The 20,482-nt window shown below is 41.4% G+C and overlaps 1 protein-coding gene across 11 annotated transcripts in view; it reads left to right on the forward strand.

Moving 5' to 3' along the window:
- The first annotated feature begins 2,528 nt into the window (after positions 1 to 2,528).
- The window catches only part of PLEKHM3 (pleckstrin homology domain containing M3), a 217,240-nt gene continuing 199,286 nt past the window's right edge, over positions 2,529 to 20,482 (forward strand). For 2 of the 11 annotated variants that reach the window (XM_073807341.1, XM_073807342.1), the window contains exon 1: positions 2,545 to 2,729. The gene's annotated coding sequence lies outside the window, so the exon portion shown is untranslated. Of the gene's footprint in view, positions 2,904 to 20,482 lie in introns of all 11 variants that reach the window. The other 9 variants (XM_073807339.1, XM_073807337.1, XM_073807338.1 and 6 more) reach the window with 9 other exon arrangements.

A 20,482-nucleotide genomic window follows, 5' to 3' on the forward strand; every position in this document is an offset into this window, starting at 1 on the left:
CTGAGAGCCAGCAACTGCCCAGCTGAGATCGTTCTCAGCCTTTGACTTTTCAGCCCTTTTCTGGGATCGCACTGAGAATCTATATTAGTGATAATGAGTAAATCCAGTCATTCTGTAAATGTGGCTGTTTAAGGCATTTAATGTGCCAGACCCTGTGCTTAATGCATGGTGGGAAATAAATCACAAAGCATTGGCCCTGCCCTCCAACTTCATAGACTGGTATAGTTTTTCTCAAAGAATAGTCCAATAAGGAGCACTTTGAGGCACTTGCTAAAATAACAGAATTCAGGACTTTTTGTAGACCTCCAGAATGAGAATCTACGGGTGTCTGGTCGGGCCACTCAAGATAGCTGTTCCCTTGCTCTCTGTATACCCTCTGCTCGACCAGTGCCTGCTGCACCTACACCCTGCTCACATGACTGACCTTCCTGTGCACTTGCCCCAGGTCCCAGCTGGTGATTGTTCTGATCCGAGGGGTGGTGAGGGGCGTGCCCCTCTGCTGGTTTCTCTGGTAACCCATGAGCCAACCTGACGTCAATTTCTCCTATAATTGGCAATCTCCCCCCACTCTCGGGCCGCCCCCCCCCAGACTGGGTGCATGACCCAAGAATTTGCATTTTTAACATGCATCCAAGAGCCTTGACTCTCAAAATGTGGCATCACCTGGGAGCTCACTAGAGGTGCAAAGGCCCCACCATAGACCTTTTGAATCATGATCTGCATTTTAACAGGATCCCCACACATTAAAGTTTGAGAAGCACTATTCTAGAAGATTCTATTACATGCTGAAGTTTGAGAATCAGTGGCCTGGGAAGACTAATGAGTATATAGATGAATTTGGCACAATGTGATGAGTGCATTTATAGAGGAACATGTGAGTTCCTCTGGGCATGTTTAAAGGATCCGGTTTCTCTGTCAGAGATTTCCAGGAGAGGTGTGATGCCACTTGTTTCTTAAAAAGCAAGAAGTTGGCCAGGCTAAAGGGATGGGGCAGGGGTGACAGCTCTCATCAGAGGAAACCCAGTGTCAAAAGTCCTGAGGCAAAAGAGAACACTGCATGTTTAAGGAACAAGAGATGTATCTCGAATTGCAGTATAAGTTTTCAGACAAACATTTAAACTCTAAACATCAACCAAAAGAGATATTTTAAAAAATTCAATGGTTAAAGATTCTCTTATTAATCTTTAAGGGAGTGCAGGAATCAGATTTTTCGAATCTTATCATGCTGTTTCTCTGGCCTCCTTTGACAATTTTTTTGTGTGTGTCCATTTCTTCATTCATTCATTCAAACATATATACATTACACACTGTGCTTTGTGCTTATTATGTGGTGGTTTCTGCCCTCAGGGAGTTTATAGGTGAGGCTGGAGTGGGAGTGGAGAAGCCAGTAGAACAGGTAAATTTTAAAAATGGGTAATTATAAATTGAGAAAATGGCTAAGTGTGCTATGATGGAGAATAAAGCAGGAGACTTCAAGGAAGGTCTTCCAGCCAGACTGAGGTAGGAGACAGATGGGCCCTTGGGCTGGACAGCTGGTGTTTGTCAAGTGGAGTAAAATTGAAACTTTGTTCTCACTCCAAGGGCAAAGGTAGTGGCAGAAGCTGAGCTCTGCTAAAGTAAAGAGATAAGACTACCACTCCTGAGGTCAAGGAAAACTTCCCTGTTTGCGTATGTGCAGAAAGGCTCCTTGAGGGTCAAAAAGGGAGGGGGCGCCACCCCATAATAAGTGTGGACATACACCCACAGGCTTCTGCAGTGGGATCCATCTTAGCAAAAAGTTGCGCACAGCCCTCCTCCCCTCCCTGCCCGCCACTCCTAACGTCTATTGGCTAGGATTCCTGGTTTTCATCCAGGCTACCCAGGTTCAATTCCTGGGCAGGGAACTAGGATCTCTCTTTAGGACCACTCACTGCTGTCTCTCCGAGATCAAGACCACCCTATCCTCTTGCAACATGGCCAAAGTCACTGTGGGTTGGGTTGGAGTGTCTCACAAAGGAGAACTCAGGTTGCCCACCAGTGCGCGTACACACACACACACACACACACACACACACACACACACACTCACACACACTTTCTGTTTTGCTGGGAATCCGAATGGGGGTTAAGACCTCCTCTCAAAACCATCCTCTTTCAACCTGCTGGCTACACCATGAAAGGGGAGTGAAAATTGATTTTCATCGCAGCTCCAAACCTGAAATGTGAAGCAATCTCTAGGTTCTAATAGTTCTATTTTCAGAAAGAACTTCTCTTTCTAATTTTCTTAGCCAAGGGAGCTGCTAAATAACAAGTCTGGTCCCTGGCATGTTTCAAGTGAAATTTTCCAATTGCAAACATCCATCTGTGCGTTGGGAGGAGCAGTGAGGAGACTCTGAGGCACATACCATTGTTTTCAAAAAGTGTGTGATGAAAACTGTGCGTAAGAAAACAAAGAGATAAGGAGGCCGGGAGGGTGCGGTCAGGCCCTGAGTGGCGCTGGGTCCCTAAGGCAGGAAAGACGAGTCCTTGCGGCCTGGAACCTTGTGTGTCCGAGTCTCGCTTCCTGAGCTGCTGGAAGGAAGCATTTAAGTGTGGGACCGCAAGAAGCGCTTGTAAACAGAGAGCCGGGCCGGAATGGTCGGTGGCCGAACGGGCCGTGACTGGAGGAGAGCTGGCTGCCAAAGCCGAACCACAGCCAGAAGTAGGCTGCAGGCCCCGCAGGTGAAGGGGGAGAAGTAGCCGGAGGCCAGGTGAGCATCTGCCTGCTTCTGTGCTGCCGGACTGGCCACTGCGGGAAGGGTGTGGGGATGACAGCATTGTGAGTATCCGAGAAGCTCCCTGGCGTAGCGGTGATTTTGCTGTTTCTTCCATGCTCTGGTTTCTATTTCATCCTGGAAACTGCACAGCAGTGCAGTGGATAATAGGTGAGGGGAGACTGTATGATGCGTTGTCTGTTTATTTTTATGAATCAGGTATATAAGTAGAAAGCAGTTGAAATAGCTGATCCCGTTCTGTGTGTTGTTTTTAGTACCCCGCCGCCCCTCCTGGGTCTTAGAAACCAAGCCTCAGCAGAGCTTTTAACTCACATCTAACTGGGGCTTTCAGACTACAACGACTGTTCCATCTGTTGACCTTGTTCATTTTTAATATACAGTAAATGACACTATGTGACTGATGACAAGCATGATTTGGTCTTCCATGAAAGGATTACTAAGCTAAAAGGTCGAGATAAGGACATTTCAGACCCACTCCTCAAATAAAGTGTTACTACTGAGATATACAAATGAATGACAAATTGAGACTGGTCTAGAGTTATAGCTTGCAAAGCAGGACAGATTTGAATTTACTAGGTTAAACTGAGATTGAGCTATGCTGTTGTAAACTAATTTGGAAGTTTTTGTCTTCTTGGAAAAGAGAAATACCTGGGTTTTTTTCCTTTAGTATTATAATTTCAGTAGTCATAGTGAATTATGATTTGTATTCATTCATAAGATACTTTATTATAAAATACCACACATAAATTATAATTGGCAAACCTTAAGATATAAGGCAAATTTTGTTTCATTAACTTCAAAAACAAATGCCTTAACCAAAATTGGGCTAAAAGGTCAGTAGGCATGTGTCACCTTGGTCACATAGTCTAACTTTTAGTTACTAGAAGAATATTAGATTAAATTGCTCATAGAAAAGTGTTTTAAAGTCATGCACATCAAGGAGATAATATTAATGCCTGATGAGTTTGTCTTTCAGTGAGTATTTTCGCAATGTAATGGTTCATAGCAAGAACTATAAAGCCATTCTGGGTTTGAATTCCTGCTTGGTCACTTCCTATTGTGTAACCTTGGGCAGTTTATTTGCTATATTTCTTAATCTGTAGTATGGAAATAATAACAGTACTGATTTCATAGGGTTGTTATGACGATTAAATGAGTTAATATTTTTAAAGTTCTTAGAACAGTGCATGTAGTAATTGCGATATACATGTTTGTTAATAAATACATAAAATAGAGATATACCAACGTTGAAAGTAAAATGGTGGTTGCCAGGAGCTGGGGGAGGGGCGAAATGGAGAGTTGTTTAATGGGTATAGAGTTTCCGTTTTGCAAGACGAAACATTCTAGAGATTAGTCGCACAACAATATGAATGTACTTAATAGTTTGGAACTGTACACTTAAAAATAGTTAAGATAGTGAATTTTATGTAATGTACTTTTCCCCACAATTAAATCTTTTTAACATACCAATGTTAGCAAAGTCATATACAATCATAGGGGAATTTCTTCCAAGACCCCCCACAGATACCAAAATTCAACAATGCCCAAGTCCCTTATAAAATGGCATAGTGCTTGCATATAACCTCTGCTACGCACATCCCCTGGTATAATTTAAATCATCTCTAGATTACTTATAATACCTCATATAATGTAAATTCTATGTCAAGAATTGTAAATTCTATGTAAATAGTTGCCCAGTGCCCAGCAAAATTCAAGTTTTGCTTTTTGGAGCTTTCTGGAGTTTTTTTCCCCCAAATATTTTCTGTGGTTGGTTAAATTTGCGGATGTGGAACCCAAGGGTACGGAGGGCCGACTGTGTTCAGAATCGTTATTAGCACGCAGCAGCCCCATCCTTAGTTGTCTTTGCCATTGTGAAAATGCAACTTCTGGCAGTCATCAGTAAGATTCACTTATTTGGTAAATTCATGAAATTAAGACATCATAAAGAGCACAAACAAATGATAAGAAACAACATCTAATACCCTATGGCAAGCACAGTTCTGGAAATGCCCCTCCACCAAGATTGCATACCCTCATCCCCAGAACCCGTAAGTGTGATGCAGTATCACTTCCTTGATCATGTTTCTTTATATGGCACAGTTGAATTTAAAATGGGGAAATTAGCTGGTGGGCCAAATCTAATCAAAGAGGCCTGTAAAAGAGGAGAGCATTCTCTGGCTGGGGAAATCAGAGAGATCTGAAGCCTGAGAAGAACTGAACATGCTGATGCTGTTTTGAAGATGGAGGTGACACTTGAGAAGGCATGGGGACAGCCTTGAGAAATGCGGGAGCCCTAGAATTGCTGAGGGTGACCCAGTGTGGAAACTGGAACCTCAGACCGAGGGTCAACAAACTGAATGAGCTCAGAACTGGATTCTTTACCAGAACCTTTAGTTAAGAACACAGCCTAGCCAACGCCTTGATTTCTGCCTTGTGAAAGAGAGCCTGAGCAGAGAACCCATATAACCCCACCCAGACTCTGACCTTCAGAATTGCGAAGTAAGAAATGGGCGTTCTTCAACGAACAGTAGCCCCCACTCGCCGCAACTAGAGAAAGCCCATGTGCAGAGAAAGCCCATGTGCGGCAACGAAGACCCAATGCAGCCAAAAATAAATTAAATAAAATAAAAAAATTTATATATAAAAAAAAGAAATGGGTGTTGTTCTGAGGTACTAAGCTTGTGGGAATTTGTTACACGGCAAAAGAAAACTAATATGACAGGAACAGACTACCCATACAAGAGAAAACTGAATGGCTAACAGTCATATGAAAATGCATTCTCTTTCCATTAATCAAAGAAATGAAATTGAAACAATAGCAAGGGACCATTTTTTCAGCTCTCAAATTTACGTAGATTTAAAAAAATTCTAATTCTCCACATCAGGTAGTGGGTAGTGGAGCAGACACTCTTAGATGCTGTGAGGGGTGCGCAGATGTGAAAGCTTTCTGAAAAACTCATTGGCTGAATGTACGAAAAGTCTCGCTAAATGTGTCCACTCCTCGATCCAGTAGTTCCACTCCTAGCAGTCTGTCCAAAGGAACTTATGAGAAATATTTTAAAAGTTAGTGTTCACAAGTGCTTCATATGGCTTTGGTTAGAAAAGTCAGATATTGGCAATAGTCTAAATGCCCAACAAGAGGGGAACAGTTTAAATAAATTATGCTATCATCAAAAGACATGGTTTTATACAGATTTGTAAAAGGATGTTTATGAAGAGTTTTAACAGTGTGGAAAGGTATTTATCAATTTTTGCTAAATGGGGGGAGATAGGCTAGAGAACTGTATGTGCAGTCAACTCTCAACTATGTTTAAAAAACCAGAAAGATCTACCTACGTAAGGAAAGGGACTGAAAGGGCCAAAATGGGGCAGTGCTTTTTTCTCATTGGAGGACGAATAGGCATTGTTTATTTTCCCTTTTATACTTCCTGTATTTTCAAAATGTTTAACAATAAGTATATAGTAATTGTTTATAACCATAATAATCAATAAACATTATTTTAAAAGCTGTTAAAACTCTATGTTGTGGGGAATACAATGAATCTAAGACATTGTCCAGTCAAATAATGGAGAATATAAAAATCCATAAATAACTTAATATATGGCAGGAAGTGATGTTTTAAAGAAAGACTAGAAGATAGGATATGATAAATATGGTTGGAAAGATTGAAATAAAGTTGGATAACTTATTTCTCGATAAGGGTAATCAGTGAAAGCTTGGTGGTGGAAGGATGGCTGAATATCATACTGAAATGATAGAAGAAGGAAGCTCATGGTTGAGCTTTCGTTGTCTTTGTTTTCTCATAGATTGATGGATTTTAGGCTTTGGGCTATGGACTCAAGTTAATTATATAAGTGGAAAACAAAGAACTGTGATGGATATATAACCATTAGCAAAAAAGAAAAAGAAAAAGCCCTCTGCATGTTATTACTAGGAAAACCAAACTGGATGTAGGCCGGTAACTGCTGCATTAAAAAACATCCAAAGCTAATATTTATTGAATACTTATCAGATACTTAATATACTCTATTCCAGTTTAATCATGTATGCAGCCTTCCCGTAATACTTGAAGTCACGTCATACATTTACAAATTTAAGAAACAGGCAGGTAGAGGGGTACTACGTTAATTACTGGTTTCAGAAGACCTGATTTTAATAGAAACCTGAAAAGATTAGACCATTTGGGCAGAATTTTTAGCATTCTCCATCTCTAGACAGTTTGCAGGAGCCCCAGACCACTGCTACTCCTCCTTTTTTTTCCTACTAGCTCCCTTTTCTATTTTCACTTTACACTCTCCTCCAACACCTGTAGAAAAGTATGGAAAGTGTCTGTTGCTCCACTGGCTGTTAGCCAAATGCTGATTTTCTTCATGGGGAGTGTTAACCCTTCAAAAGAAACCCTGTGGAGGGATATCTAGAAAGGAATTGCTTTTTTTCTTTTTCCTTTTTCTTTTAGAGTGGATTTTATATATGGTTCATAAGTAGCGGAACTGTATGCTAGCTTGGAGTTTCTGGGGCAAGCTAATGCAGAGAATTGAGTAATGAGTGAGAGTGTGATAAGAATAACCACCAGTAGTAAATTCCATGCATTGTGTTTGCTCTGTTTCATTGGCTACTGTAGGTATCACCAGACAGCAATAACAAGCCTACATAGTTCACCTTCATATTGACAGTAAGGTATGAAGTTTATTTGGTCCATGAGGGTAATTAATGTTAATGGCAACATGAATTATGAGCAAAAACCAAAGTCAAAATATAGAGGCCATTGTATTGAGATGTCAGGCATGCTATTTTCATTAACATTTTGTTTGTTTTTCATACACTCATTAACTGTCAATTTGAGTTATGTGTTTTAAATTGGATTCCCCGATTATATGCCACATTTATGAGTATGGGAGAGATTTATTTGTCTAGTTACTGTGATTAGTGTAACCAATTTATAATTCAGTACAAACCGAAGCTGCCCTGTTCTGCATTAACCAGTTTACTTGTGGACATTTATCTAACTGGGAAATTGCTAAATATCCATTTTACTTTGTAGTCTATAGATGTGATTATAAATGTACATTTTCATAGAACAAGGAACATATATTATAGGTTAGAAAACATTGGAAAGGTAACCAGCAGTTTTTATGCTCCAGGAAATTAGCTAATTGATCTTTTCCCATGAACTTTTCCAGAACAACTTCTCTTCCAACCTCAGAGATTCATTGGTTTGTTAATTAAACAAGTAAGAATTGAGCACTTATTTTGTGCCGTGGCACATACCTCTTGTACTTGGAACCAGCAATACAATCTTGAAGAAAACAGGCACAATCCTTGCCTTCATGAAGGTTACAGTCTAGTGAGGGAGACACACAAGTAAGCAGGCTAGTTTTACACAGAGTGAAAAGCATTATAATTGAGGAAATCAGTGTGCTATGGGAACACACAAGAGGGATGTTCAAAATGGACGTGGGAGGTCAGGGAAGAAGTGATACCTCAGCAAAGACCTGAAGGCTGAATGAGAATTAGCCAAGTTGTGTGCCTTTGTGTTTTGGGGTGCGGGGTAGAGACGATGGAGATTTAAGAGGTAAGCCCAGGAAAGTAAGTGGACTTGAGCTCTTATAGGCAGTGTTAAGGAGTATATGATTTATCCAGAAGAGAACAGGGTTTTAATTTTAGAAAGCCCTCTCTGAACTGCAGTGTGGCGAATGGATTAGTGGAGGGAAAGACTAAAGGGAGGAAACTGGATGGTAGTGTCTGAACTAAGGCCATAAAGAAGGAGAGCAATGGATAAATTTGGCAGATCTCACAGAGGTAGAATTAGCATGACTTGCTGATTTGGAGTGATTTGTGGGGGAGGGAGCCAGCAGGGTCAAGGATGATGATATCCTTCACTATATGGAGAATGCCAGGAGGAGGGGCAGGTTGAGGGTAAGATGAGGAGTTTGGTTTTGTGCATGTTAGGAGTTAGGGGATGTCTGAAAGGCAGTTGCATGTGGGTCTAGAGCTCAGGATAACAATGTTTCTCATCTGTCACATGAACTGCTGCCGAAGCCATGGGGATGGAGAAGATCACCCAGGTGGAAGAGGAACTAATTAAGAGGGTTATGGGGAAAACGGAGGAACACCTACATTATGATGTGGGCATAGGAAGGGGGCTCATACAGGGTACCAGAGGGAGCATCCAGAGATAAAGGAGAAATTCCAGAAGAGACTTACATCAGTGCTTTCATGAGAGCAATGCAAAGAGTGGGTGTTGAGTAGGTCAGATCCTGCTGAGAGGTCAGTCAGAGGTGGAGTGAAAAACCTCCTGGGTTTAGCCAAAAGGAAAGTGTTGGTGACCTCTGCCTGTGCAGTTTCACCTGGGGCAGAATCAGTGCTTCTGCAGGGAGGAATGAATGGAGTCAGAAAGCATAAAAAAAAAAACTCTTTAAGAAACTTGGAAGAGGAAAGGAGGAGGGACAGAGTATCCTACCTGTACAGGAACTTGGGAGACAAGGGAGTATTTTACTTCTTTGTTTTTTCTTCTTTGAGAAGAGACATTCCTTTTGAATCACCCTGAATCTTGCACTACTGAATCCTTCCACTCTAAGACTACCAGAAAGCCCGATGTGCAGCAACTCATTTTGCCTGAACAGTGCAGGAGGAACCCTTGAGTTAATTAAAACCTTATCTCAGAGCTTCCTAAACTGACTGCTGTCACCACTCTCTCCACCAGTTTGTTGGTTTATAATGGGAGGAAATCAAAGAGACTGTGGTGACCCTTTCCCTGGTACCATACGGATGACCCCGGATGAGCCCCATTGGCATCCTGTACCCTGCCTTTGAGTTCACAAAACACTACGTTATGTCATTTGATTTACATTCCAGAACAACCTTCGGGGAAGGTAGGACAGGGATTCTTATTTGACCTGCATTGAAATAACTAGAATTCAGGTTCAAATGACATGCCTGGAATCACACATCTAGTAGTAGTACATGGGCAGTTCAGGTCTTCTAATTCCAGATCTTGTGGTCCAAAAGTAATTAACTTTCACTGAGAGGTTAGATATGATGTCTATATTTTCACTGTAGTGTGATCATATAAAACTTGGGCATATCATATTTTAGTACACTTAAGAAACAAGACTGAAGATTGTGGGTCAACTTTGTAATTTCGCTTGAGTCCCATATACATTGATATTTGTCCCCTATCCACCCGCTGTCCCCCAAAAAAGTTAAGTTGGTTTTAGAAGGAGGCAGTTTATTTGGACATGCCTTATTAGTCAAAGCATGTTTGAATTATCTATAGTCACATCTAATTTGAAAATATTCCTTTTAATTCTTTTGACAGAAACACTTATTTGCCAAGGGTTTTGTTTTTTTTTTAAGCAAACATTTTTACAAGTGTTTCTATTTATTGGCTAAATGAAAAATGATGTCTTTGGGAAACATTAGTAAAAGGTTTGGGCAATTAGGACTATGTAAACATTTGCAAAAGCACTTGTTTAGCCTAAATGGAGTCAGTTACTATACCCTTGCAGACATTCCAAGCAATATGTCCAAGGTCACTGAGAGAATTGAGGTTAGCTATTTAGTTAGAGAACAGCCTTTTATTCTGTTTGTTCAGACACCTATCATCCACTATTCCCTTAGAGAATTTACAATGACACAGAAATAGTACAGAGGTGATTTTTTTTTTTTGTAAATTAAGTATAAACTATTTCCCTGGATATTTAGCAATTAACTTTCTGAGTTGTGGGATTAACAAACAGAAGGATTTAAAAAATAAATATTAAAGTTGCTGAAGTTTGACATTAAAACTCAAAGCACCTTGTATGTAAAATTCTAGCTGTATTATCTCAGGGTAATTAGTTTGCTGTTAATTGTTATACAGGACAGTATGTGCATTTTAGAGGTTTGTTTCCACTCGCTTACTGGCCATATTACCTTGGACAAGGTACTGCATTTCTTTAGATCTCAATTTCCTTATCTGTAAAATGGTAATAATAATAGCAGCTCTCCAATAAGGTTGTTGTGAGGATTTAACAACATAATGAAGATAAAGGGCTTCACATAATGACCTTAGGAAGTGCTCAATAAATGTTAGTGATGACTCTTAAATCTTGGTCGTGGTGTAGGAGTTGTAAGAACTCTATTTTGTTTTTAAACATTTCACTAAATACACCATTCCACATTTAACATATGTCCATCCACGCTGAAGGAGTCCTCTGTAGGGCATTTTTGAAGAGTTTAGTATAACAGTAGTTGTCTCTGATGAAGGGTTTAGTATAACAGTAGTTGTCTCTGATGCAGGGCAAACTATTTGAGTCCCAGCTACCATAAGCCTATCATCCTAATGTCAGATCAAAACAGTCACAGAAATAAGACCAATCAGAGCTCCAGAATTCAACTTCAGAATGTTTACACGTTGCTGTCTTGTTTTGTAAAAATCCATTTAGTACCAATGATAATAGTCCACAGTAAAAGAAATTTAAACCCAGATTTGTGGATGAAAACGTAGTTCTTACTGTTCTTCCTCTTCATACTTAGTAAACTTTTCCTTTGTCCTGTGTGATGGGCAGAGAGTTTTCTGGCCTTCATGTAGTACATAGTAAAATAACAAAGACTCGTCCTCTTGTTTTACCTTGCCTTGTCCTTATCTTTGAGGGTCAAAGACAATGTTTTGTCTGCTTTTGGCAGGCTTGCTTGTTTCCTGACGGAATTGGAAAGAGGCTGCTTGGTAGCCAACCAAGGTCAAGGTCATTGTCACAGATTGAGTCCAAAAGGGAGGGAGGGGTCGTGGGTGCAGCCCATCACCGCTGGGTACGTCTGTCCTTTCAAATAAGAAGTGAGTCACCTTCTGCTTAGACCTTATCGTGGGTCTGGTACTCTCTGGGTGCCATTCAACAAAGACCCAGCCTCATTTTTTAGCAGGTTCAAGTGTAGCCAGGAAAGAAAAAAGATCAGTTAACTACTTCTCATGTACGTTCACCCTAAATGCCCAGAGGAACCAGTTTTGTGAATATGTGCTAACCCATAAGCTGGTTGTTGCTTTGAAGGTTAAAGTGGTGAGTATTCTCCCTTCTGGTAATCAGCTGCGGTGACCCAAGGAATTAAAGTCAACGGGAAGTGAGGCAAGGATTCATTTCTCATGACATCTCAGCCACCCAGCAAATGCTTCTGCTGGCCAGGGATGTTTCTGTGGGTCGGATAGATTCTGTGGGTTGGATAGACTTGGGCAGCTTGTGAGGAAGCCCTCTACACTGGTGCCTCCCATTTGTGTAATTGTTTGTTAGTTCACTTTGAGCTCAGGCTTTGGTGGGACCTTCAGAGATATTCCTATAGGTTGACAGCTTCATGCCAGAAGCAGCATCATTTTTAGAGCACGTCTGATTGGTTTTATTTGTACGTTTCGTTTGTCTTTGGTTTGTTTCAACTGAAGTCATCTCTGTACGCATGTTATTATGCCATTCAATTGTGTTCTGTCACTTAAGACTTTTTATTGTCCCTTGATTAGTAATGACCTCTTATTTATGTTCCCATAACACCTTTTGTATTCTTCTGTTAAGGCACTTTTTATACTTGGTTTTGTATTGTTTCCCCACTAGCTATTAAGCTCTTTGAGGGCACAAGCTGTGTTTTGTGTCCGTACCATCACCTAACGTAGTGTTTGGGTACTTGGTCCATCCTCTGTGAGCGCTTGTTGAGTATAAATGGTTGTGTGGTTAGAAATCAACAAGATTCTTATAGGAATAGTAATTGTTTTAGATTTTACAAAAATTTCACATATATTATCTGCATTTGTGCATTACAGCTCTCTAATGGAGAGGTGCACTGATGGAGACAGACGTTGGAAGGATTTCCATTTTGCAGATAAGAAGGGCCAAGACATCCTGAGTCAGCCTGACTTGCTGGAGGTCATTCAGCTTAGAAGGCAGTGCTGGGACATAAACCCTTTCTTGGTGTCAGAAATGTGTGTTCTTCCCATTGCCACACCTCTGTCCCATCAAAAAACCTCAAAATTGGGTGGCTCATGGATTGAATTCACCTTACTCCTTGTTTATGGTCCTTCTAGCGTCAGGGCCCCTGAGTGATTTAAAGTGGTTTAAAAGGTAATTGAACGTGGACTCAGTAATTTGACAGGGATTCTGGGAATTTCTTTTTCTTCCCCATGGGGCCTTCCACTGACAGTAGATGAGTCATTTTGGTCTCTGTTTCATCATCTCTAAAATAATCCTGCTACTTTACTTACCTGTCTCTGTTGAGATTACTACAGATTTTTTTCAAGAAGCTTATCAAGTGCTTTATAAACCATGCTCTAAACCATGCATGTGAAGACGATTATTCTCAATAAAGTCAAATAGTTATATGAGCTGATGACATCTTTAAAGATGCTAATCTGAAAAGCTATTTCTTTAGCTTTTTTGGGTATCTTGCATAGCTGGGTCTCAGCGTTCCTCCTTGGGGTGGCCATTACGAGGTCTCACGCCAGCTGGTTTAGACGACGCCTCCATGTACTCGTTATTCCCTGTTGCAGTTGGAGGGTGACTCTAGCACACGTGGTTTTTATGATGGAACTTTTCAACTTCTTCACCTCAGTCCTAGGATGGAGGTAATTTGAGTGATTCTTTTGTTTGTTTTTTAATCACTGTTTCCTGCCATGGAGGTAATGGGGAATGGAAAACATTGAGTCTGCATTTTTAGACACTTAAGTAACTGAAGTTTGTGTCTGTCTGTTTTGCTCCTAAAACCAGGACATTTTGGAATGCTGGTGGTTTTATGAAAATGGGCTTCTCAATCAGAAGTCTTGGCTTTCCAGCGCAGTGGGTGCCACAGGGGCATAATAACATTGCTGCCTTCAATAGCAGAGCAATTGGAGATTTGAAGCCCCACACTTATATTTAGGTTGGTTTCTGGGAAAACATCTTGGGGCATCAAATGTCTCAATGATTTTTGCAAGAGGCAAACAGTAAGCACAGAGATGGACTGAAAAATGCTTAGGTTGATTGCCCGGGGGTATTTCAAAAGGAACATGTCCTTTCTGGTATTAAAAAGAGCTTGAGCTCTAAGTCACTGGAAAATTAGACCAGCCAAGCTATGGATATGGAGTGGTTCACAAAATAATTCCCAAGCGCTGCATAGGCGCTCTTGTTTCTATAAAAGGTCTGAGTGAGGTCTTTGCTACCTGACCTTTGCCATGTTATTTTTAAACCCAGTTTCAATAGCTTGGAAGCTTTTTCTAACCAAGAAAAAATTTAAAAGCTCAAGTCAACATAACGTTTTGGAAAGCATGTCAAATTTTTATTAAACGAGCTTATAATGAATTCAAATATACTTTGGCCAGAAAAGCAGAGTGGTGTTTATATTTACAGACGTCAGTACTTTGAAAACATGCTCTTTATGCAGTCGTTCATTCAGCCCATATTTACTGAGCACCCACTGTGTACTAGCCATTGTGTTAGGCCCAGTGAGGGTTGTAAAAATGAAATGGGGTAGAATCGCTGTGCCCAAGTTGCTGTAAGTCCAGTAGGGTAGGCGTGTGACCTCAGGAAAGTTACCAGGTATCGTTTCGCCTCAGTTTCCTCATCACTTTACACATGGTGAGGCTTAGAGATATAAAGTACTGAGCAATGCACCTGGCACAAAATATGCTTTGGGTAGTTATTATAATATAATATATTATATTATAATAATATAAGATAATATAATTATTATAAGATAATATAATTATTATCATCATCATTTCAGAAGGAACAGGCAGCAGGCAGTGTAAGTTGTGGAGGCAGTACCAAAGCCATTCTCTGGACATTTAAAGAAAGAGCTGACCGTTTTGGGGTGAGGAATCACAGAAAGCTTGTGGAAGAGGCGGCAAGTAAGCCTGAAGAGTGGATAGAATTTCAGTAGGTAGAGGTGGGGAGACGGTACCTCAGAGATAACTGTAAGCAAAGTTTTGGAGTTGGGAAAGCCTAAAACTTGAGCAGTAGCATCCCAGTTTGGAGGAGAAGAATGTCTTATGGAAGGGAAGCGGGAAGTTGGACAGGCAAGCTAGTCCAAGACTGTGAAAGGCCTAGAGTGTCAGGTTAGAGAGTTGGGCCCTGTTGTCAGTGGGAGCTGCATTGAAGGGTTTTATTTGCTACCGTCTCCCCAGTACCTCAGACAGCACCCAACCCATAGTGAGCAGTCAGCAAATAATTATTGAGTGAACAGCTGAGTGTGGCTTTAGACAAGTTGAGCTTCATTTTGCCAGATGATAAGCCAGACAGAAATGTCCTACAAAAAGTTGGGGACATGGGACCAGAGTCCATGGAGACTGAAGGTGGAAATTTGGGAGGTGTGAGCATGGAGGTAATTATGGGGCTAAACTGACCCGAGGAGTACATGCGGCTGTAGTCAGAGAAGAGAGCTGAGGTGATGCCCCTATTTGATGAGCAGACCAGGAAGGAAAGGAAGAAGATGGAACAGAGAAGGAGAGGGTAGAAATGAGAGGAAAACAGAGAGCGCGGTGCCCATGAAACCTGGGGAGGAAAGGTTTGAGGAGGAGCCGGTTGACATGCTCGAGGCGGGTCAGGGCTTTGCAGTGCACTAGTGGCAGTATAGAGAGGAGGTCCCTGGACAGGGTGGAAGAGAGTTCAGTCAGGTGGGGCCTTGTGCCAGGCTGTAAGGTATCGGTGGGCACAGCACACTCTGAGACATTTCTTTTTTCTTTTCACGGTTAATAATTACTGGTATTTGCTTTTTGAGCAGGTCTTTAAACAGACAGTGTGCCCAAATTGTGTACTGTATATAATCTGATTCCAATTAAATATTAGATAAAAACACACCTAACTATTTCGTTCTGAGATCATGACTGATTTTTATTTTCTTTTCATATCTGTCAGTATTTTCCAGAGTTTTTATGGGTTTATTACCTTCATAACTGGGAAAAACACTGTAAAATTATATTTCTAAATGATATGTTCCTTAGGTATTGCCTGGCAATACACTTCTCATTTATTGAAACTTAGATAAATGTAGCCATTTAATGTTCCCTCCAGGCCTATGAAGATGGGATTCCATTTGTGTTTCTAGCTGTCTTTCTCCTCTGAAAGAGCCCCTGAACTCTTCTTATGAGGTCCACAGAGGCACCATTTCCTTATCTGCTGCTCTTGGCTTGCCTGTGCTCCATCAACATGCTTACATTACAACATGTCTTTATGACAAAGCGCCATGACAAAGCGTAACCTCCTGTAGCCTGATAATCCAGAAGCATTTTTACTAGGGTCATATTCTCTTGTGGTGGAGTCTTTACATTATGCAACTCTCAGAAAATTTATAGTCAGCTGTGGCCTTAACCAAAGTGAAGACCGTGTGAGAGCCACATGTGCTGACCATTCTTATAGTCACCCTTGTTTCTCATGTTTGAAAGTGATTGGCAGAAACTGTTTATCCTAGGTGTCTTTGGTATTGCATTTTTCTCCGTAGTCCAGCTGCTTCTAAAACTACAAGGCCCCAGACACCCTCTTGAGCACTCATTACGTTCTGAATACCAGCCATTTAGTCAAGTGGGAGGAAGTCAGCGTTTTTACCATCCAGCTTGGGAGAAAGTGGCATCTCTGTGTGGGCCAGGCTGGTATTATTACTCATATCTGCTTCTACTTCTGTGTGGAAGGACTGCTGTATTCATCCTGCTAATTAGCCTTGCCTAATGAACATGTAAACAGCAGATTTCCTTGTTAGGAAACAGTAATACACTGATTCTGCATCCTGTTAACATTTTGATGCATGCATGGAATTCTTTGGATTGAGCTTTTATGACAACACTGACAAATGGACCTCAGTTTCTCAATCTGTTACATTGGGGAAATAATCCTTTTTACAGAAAGAGTATTCTTTATAAAAATAAAATAAAGTGTCTGTAGATCATTGAGTTTGGCTGAAAAGTAGGGTGTTATAAATAGTTGGTTGCTGACTTTGCTGTTGTTGGGCTCACATATCTTTCCAGGGGAAGACAGGAGCAGGTGGTTCTTGAATGGGTGAGGTCCAGTGGAGGGCTCCATAATTATATAGCAGTTTACATTTTTTAAAGGTGTGTTGGAACAGCTACCCGGTGAATGAGCCACATGTGAAGCAATTTGATATTAGCAATGTTGTTGGATACAGGTAGCTGAGTAAGATACCCAGAGGTTTAATGGTTTGCCAGAGGCCACCCAGCACGTGTGTGGTTGAGCCAGATTTAGAACACAGTTCTAATTAGCTCCTGATTTCCACTTTTTGTGTGGAGGCAAACCACACTGTACCCACACGGTGATTTCACTCAGTTCACTTTGTCAGAGGAAAGTCCTGTTCATATTTTGACCTGTCTGAATATGTTGTTATTATTATTATTTAATTTGTTTATTTTGTTTTTGGCTGCATTGGGTCTTTTTTTTTTTTTCTTTTGCATTGGGTCTTCTTTGCTGCGTGCGGGCTTCTCATTGCGGTGGCTTCACTTGTTGCGGAGCACGGGCTCTAGGCACGTGGGCTTCAGTAGCTGTGGCACACAGGCTCAATAGTTGTGGCTCGCGGGCTCTAGAGTGCAGGCTCGGCAGTTGTGGTGCACAGGCTTAGTTGCTCCGCAGCATGTGGGATCTTCCCAGACCAGGGATCAAACCCATGTCCCCTGCATTGGCAGGCAGATTCTTAACCACTGCGCCACCAGGGAAGCCCATGTTGTTGTTATTTTTTAATTAATTAATTTCAAAACCAAATGAGGCAAGCTAGTAAGAGGTGTTCATTTATGGAGACTAAACTTCGCATTAGACCCTTGTATTGTAGTGAATTTGAGGCCTATACATCCTAGGGAAAAGATAAATTCCAAAAGGAGAAAGGTTGGAAAATGGAGCCCCAAAAGATGAAGTCATAGAGATTATATAGGAGGGTCAGTAAGGCATCACGTCTGCTGTCAAGTAGCTTGGAGTATAGAGTGGGATGGAGAGAAATTGTTCATCATTACAGTACATTGTGGCAAACCCAGGGTGTTCTGGGAGCCTGAGCAATTCGGAAGGCTCCCCAGCTTGGGCCAAAGCATGGAGGAGTAAAACAGCAAGGTGAATGTTGGTCAGGAAGGACAAACTGGAAAGGTGGATAGGTCATGAAGGGCGATGAATGTCATGCAAAGGAGTAACAGTGTATTCATTCAGCGTGTATCTATCTAGTGCCTTTTGTGTGTGTGTGTCAGGCATTCTCTATGTACTTGGGATACATTAGTGAACAAAATAAGCATCGATTCCTGCCCTCGAGGAGCTTATACTTTAGTGAGGTGAGAGAAACGCTAGACATTAAATAATAAGTAAATTGAGTGATTTGTTAGAAGATGGTAGATGCATAAGGAAGAAGGGTCCAGCCAGGTGATCAAGGTTAACGTGAGCAGTAGTAAGTCATGTTGATAGTATCTACTCGTGTTATGATGTGATCAGAATGACACTTTACCTCTGTAGTTTTTCTCCCCCAAATATACAGCCCTAGTCTTATCATGAGAAAAACATTAAACAAATCCCAGTTGAGGGACAGTCTATAAAATACCTGACCAGCGCTCCTCAAAACTGTCAGAGTTATCAAAAACAAGTAAAGTCTGAGAAACCGTCACAGCTGAGAGAACGCTAAGGAGACTTGACATCTAAATGCCGTGTGATATCCTGGATAGGATCCTTGAACAGGAAAAGGATATTAGGGAAAAGCTGAGGAAATCTGAACAAAGTATGAACTTTAGTTAACAATCATGTATCAATATTGGTTCATTAATTGTGACAAATGTACCACATTAATGCAAGCTGTTACGTGGAGGAAACTGTTTGTGGGGTATATAGGAGCTCATTGTACTGTCTTTGCAATAATTCTTTTTTTTGCGGTACGCGGGCCTCTCACTGCTGTGGCCTCTCCCGTTGCGGAGCACAGGCTCCGGACGCCCAGGTTCAGCGGCCATGGCTCACGGGCCCAGCCGCTCCGTGGCATGTGGGATCTTCCCGGATCGGGGCACGAACCCGTGTCCCCTGCATCAGCAGGCGGACTCTCAACCACTGCGCCACCAGGGAAGCCCTGCAATAATTCTTTAAATCTAAAACTGTTCTAAAATTAAAAGGTTATTAAAAAAAATAAAAAACAGAGTAAAGGGGATCAGAAGTCCAGGGTAGAGACACATGTCATAATTTAAAATAGGGTGGTCAGGGGAGGCCTCATTGAGAAGGTGACATGAACAGTCACTTAAAGAGAGAGTTCACCATGTTGGTATTGGGAACCAATGCAAAGACCCTGAGGTGAAAACATGTCTGCAAGTTGGAGAACCGGCAGGGCGGCTCATGTGGAAGGGAGGGTAGGGGGTAAGGAGAGTATGAGGTCACAGAGGAAAGGTGATGGAACCCATCAGGTGAGGGCTTTTAGGCTGTTGTTATTCATGTGCTATACCGTGTGCCGGGAACCATGCCATGCATTGTCCTATTTAGTTCTCTCAACTATTTTAGGAGAGAGGTATTATTAACTTGCTGATTTTGCAAATGAGAAAACTGAGATTAGTAAGTGACTTGCTGAAGTCCCATTCCTGGTAATTGGTGGAGCTGCTGTTCCTTTCTTCCTCCTGAGACCCGAAGTTGTCACTCCTGACTTCCTCCTCCTCTCCTCAGGGGGCTGAACTAGATCTTCTAGGCCAGGAATTGGCAAACCACAGCCCGCTGGAAAATCTGGTCCTCTGCTTGTTTTTTGGTTGTCTGTTTTAAGTCGTGGTAAAAAACATACAATTTACCATCTAATCATTTTAAGGTCAGTAGTGTTTATATTCACATTGCTGTGAAACAGATCTCCAGAACTTTTCATCTTGCAGATCTGAAACTCTATACTCATTAAACAATAACTCTCTTTTCCCTCCTCCCCTCCAGCCCTGGTAACCCCCATTCTACCTTTCTATTTCCATGAATATGACTTCTTAATATACATTGAATCACGCAGTATTTCTTTTTGTAACTGGTTTATTTTACTTAGTATGATATCCTCGAGGTTCATTCATGTTATAGCATGTGACAGGAGTTCCTTCCTCTCAAAGACTGAATAATATTCCATTGTATGGATATATCGTATTTTGTTTATCTGCCTGTTTTGTAAATAAAGCTTTATCAGAACACAGACATGTCCATTCATTTCCATGTTGCCTGTGGCTATTTACCTCACTACAGCCGTAGACCTGAGTAGTTGCAAAAGTGACTGTGTGGCCCACAAAGCCTAAACTGTTTATTACCGGTTCTTTACAGAAAATGTTTGCTGATAGTGGTTGCCAGAGTTTAAAAAAAAAAAAGAAAATGTTTGCTGAGCCCTGTTTTACTGGGAAGACTCTGAAGGGTTAAGAGAAACGATGTGGAGGCTGCTTTAGAAGGAGGAAGACAAGAGGCAGGAACACCCTGCTGCCTTTGTTGGGTGACAGAGACATAGGTATGGGACTTGCCCTCGAGAAGCTTATAGTCTAATTGAGGGAAAAAGACAGTCTGCAAAGTTGACTTGTTTAGTGATGCTTTAGATATTTGGGGAAGGGAGAGATCCGAAAGGATTGAGTCTCAGGAAAGACTTCATAGAGGGTTGGGATTTGGGATGGGATGGGGTGGATCGGATTGCTAGAGTGTGGAGGAGTACATCAGCCTTCTCACCACACCTTAACAGGTGAGGTAAGACATTGAAGGCATTTAGAGCAGTGTCTAAATAGTAAGTGCTCACTAGAATGTAAGTTCTGCAAGGGTAGGGTTTATGTCTGTCTTGTTCACTG

The sequence above is a fragment of the Tursiops truncatus genome, chromosome 7 (genome assembly GCF_011762595.2).
Source record: "Tursiops truncatus isolate mTurTru1 chromosome 7, mTurTru1.mat.Y, whole genome shotgun sequence".
NCBI classification, from domain to species: Eukaryota; Metazoa; Chordata; class Mammalia; order Artiodactyla; family Delphinidae; genus Tursiops; species Tursiops truncatus.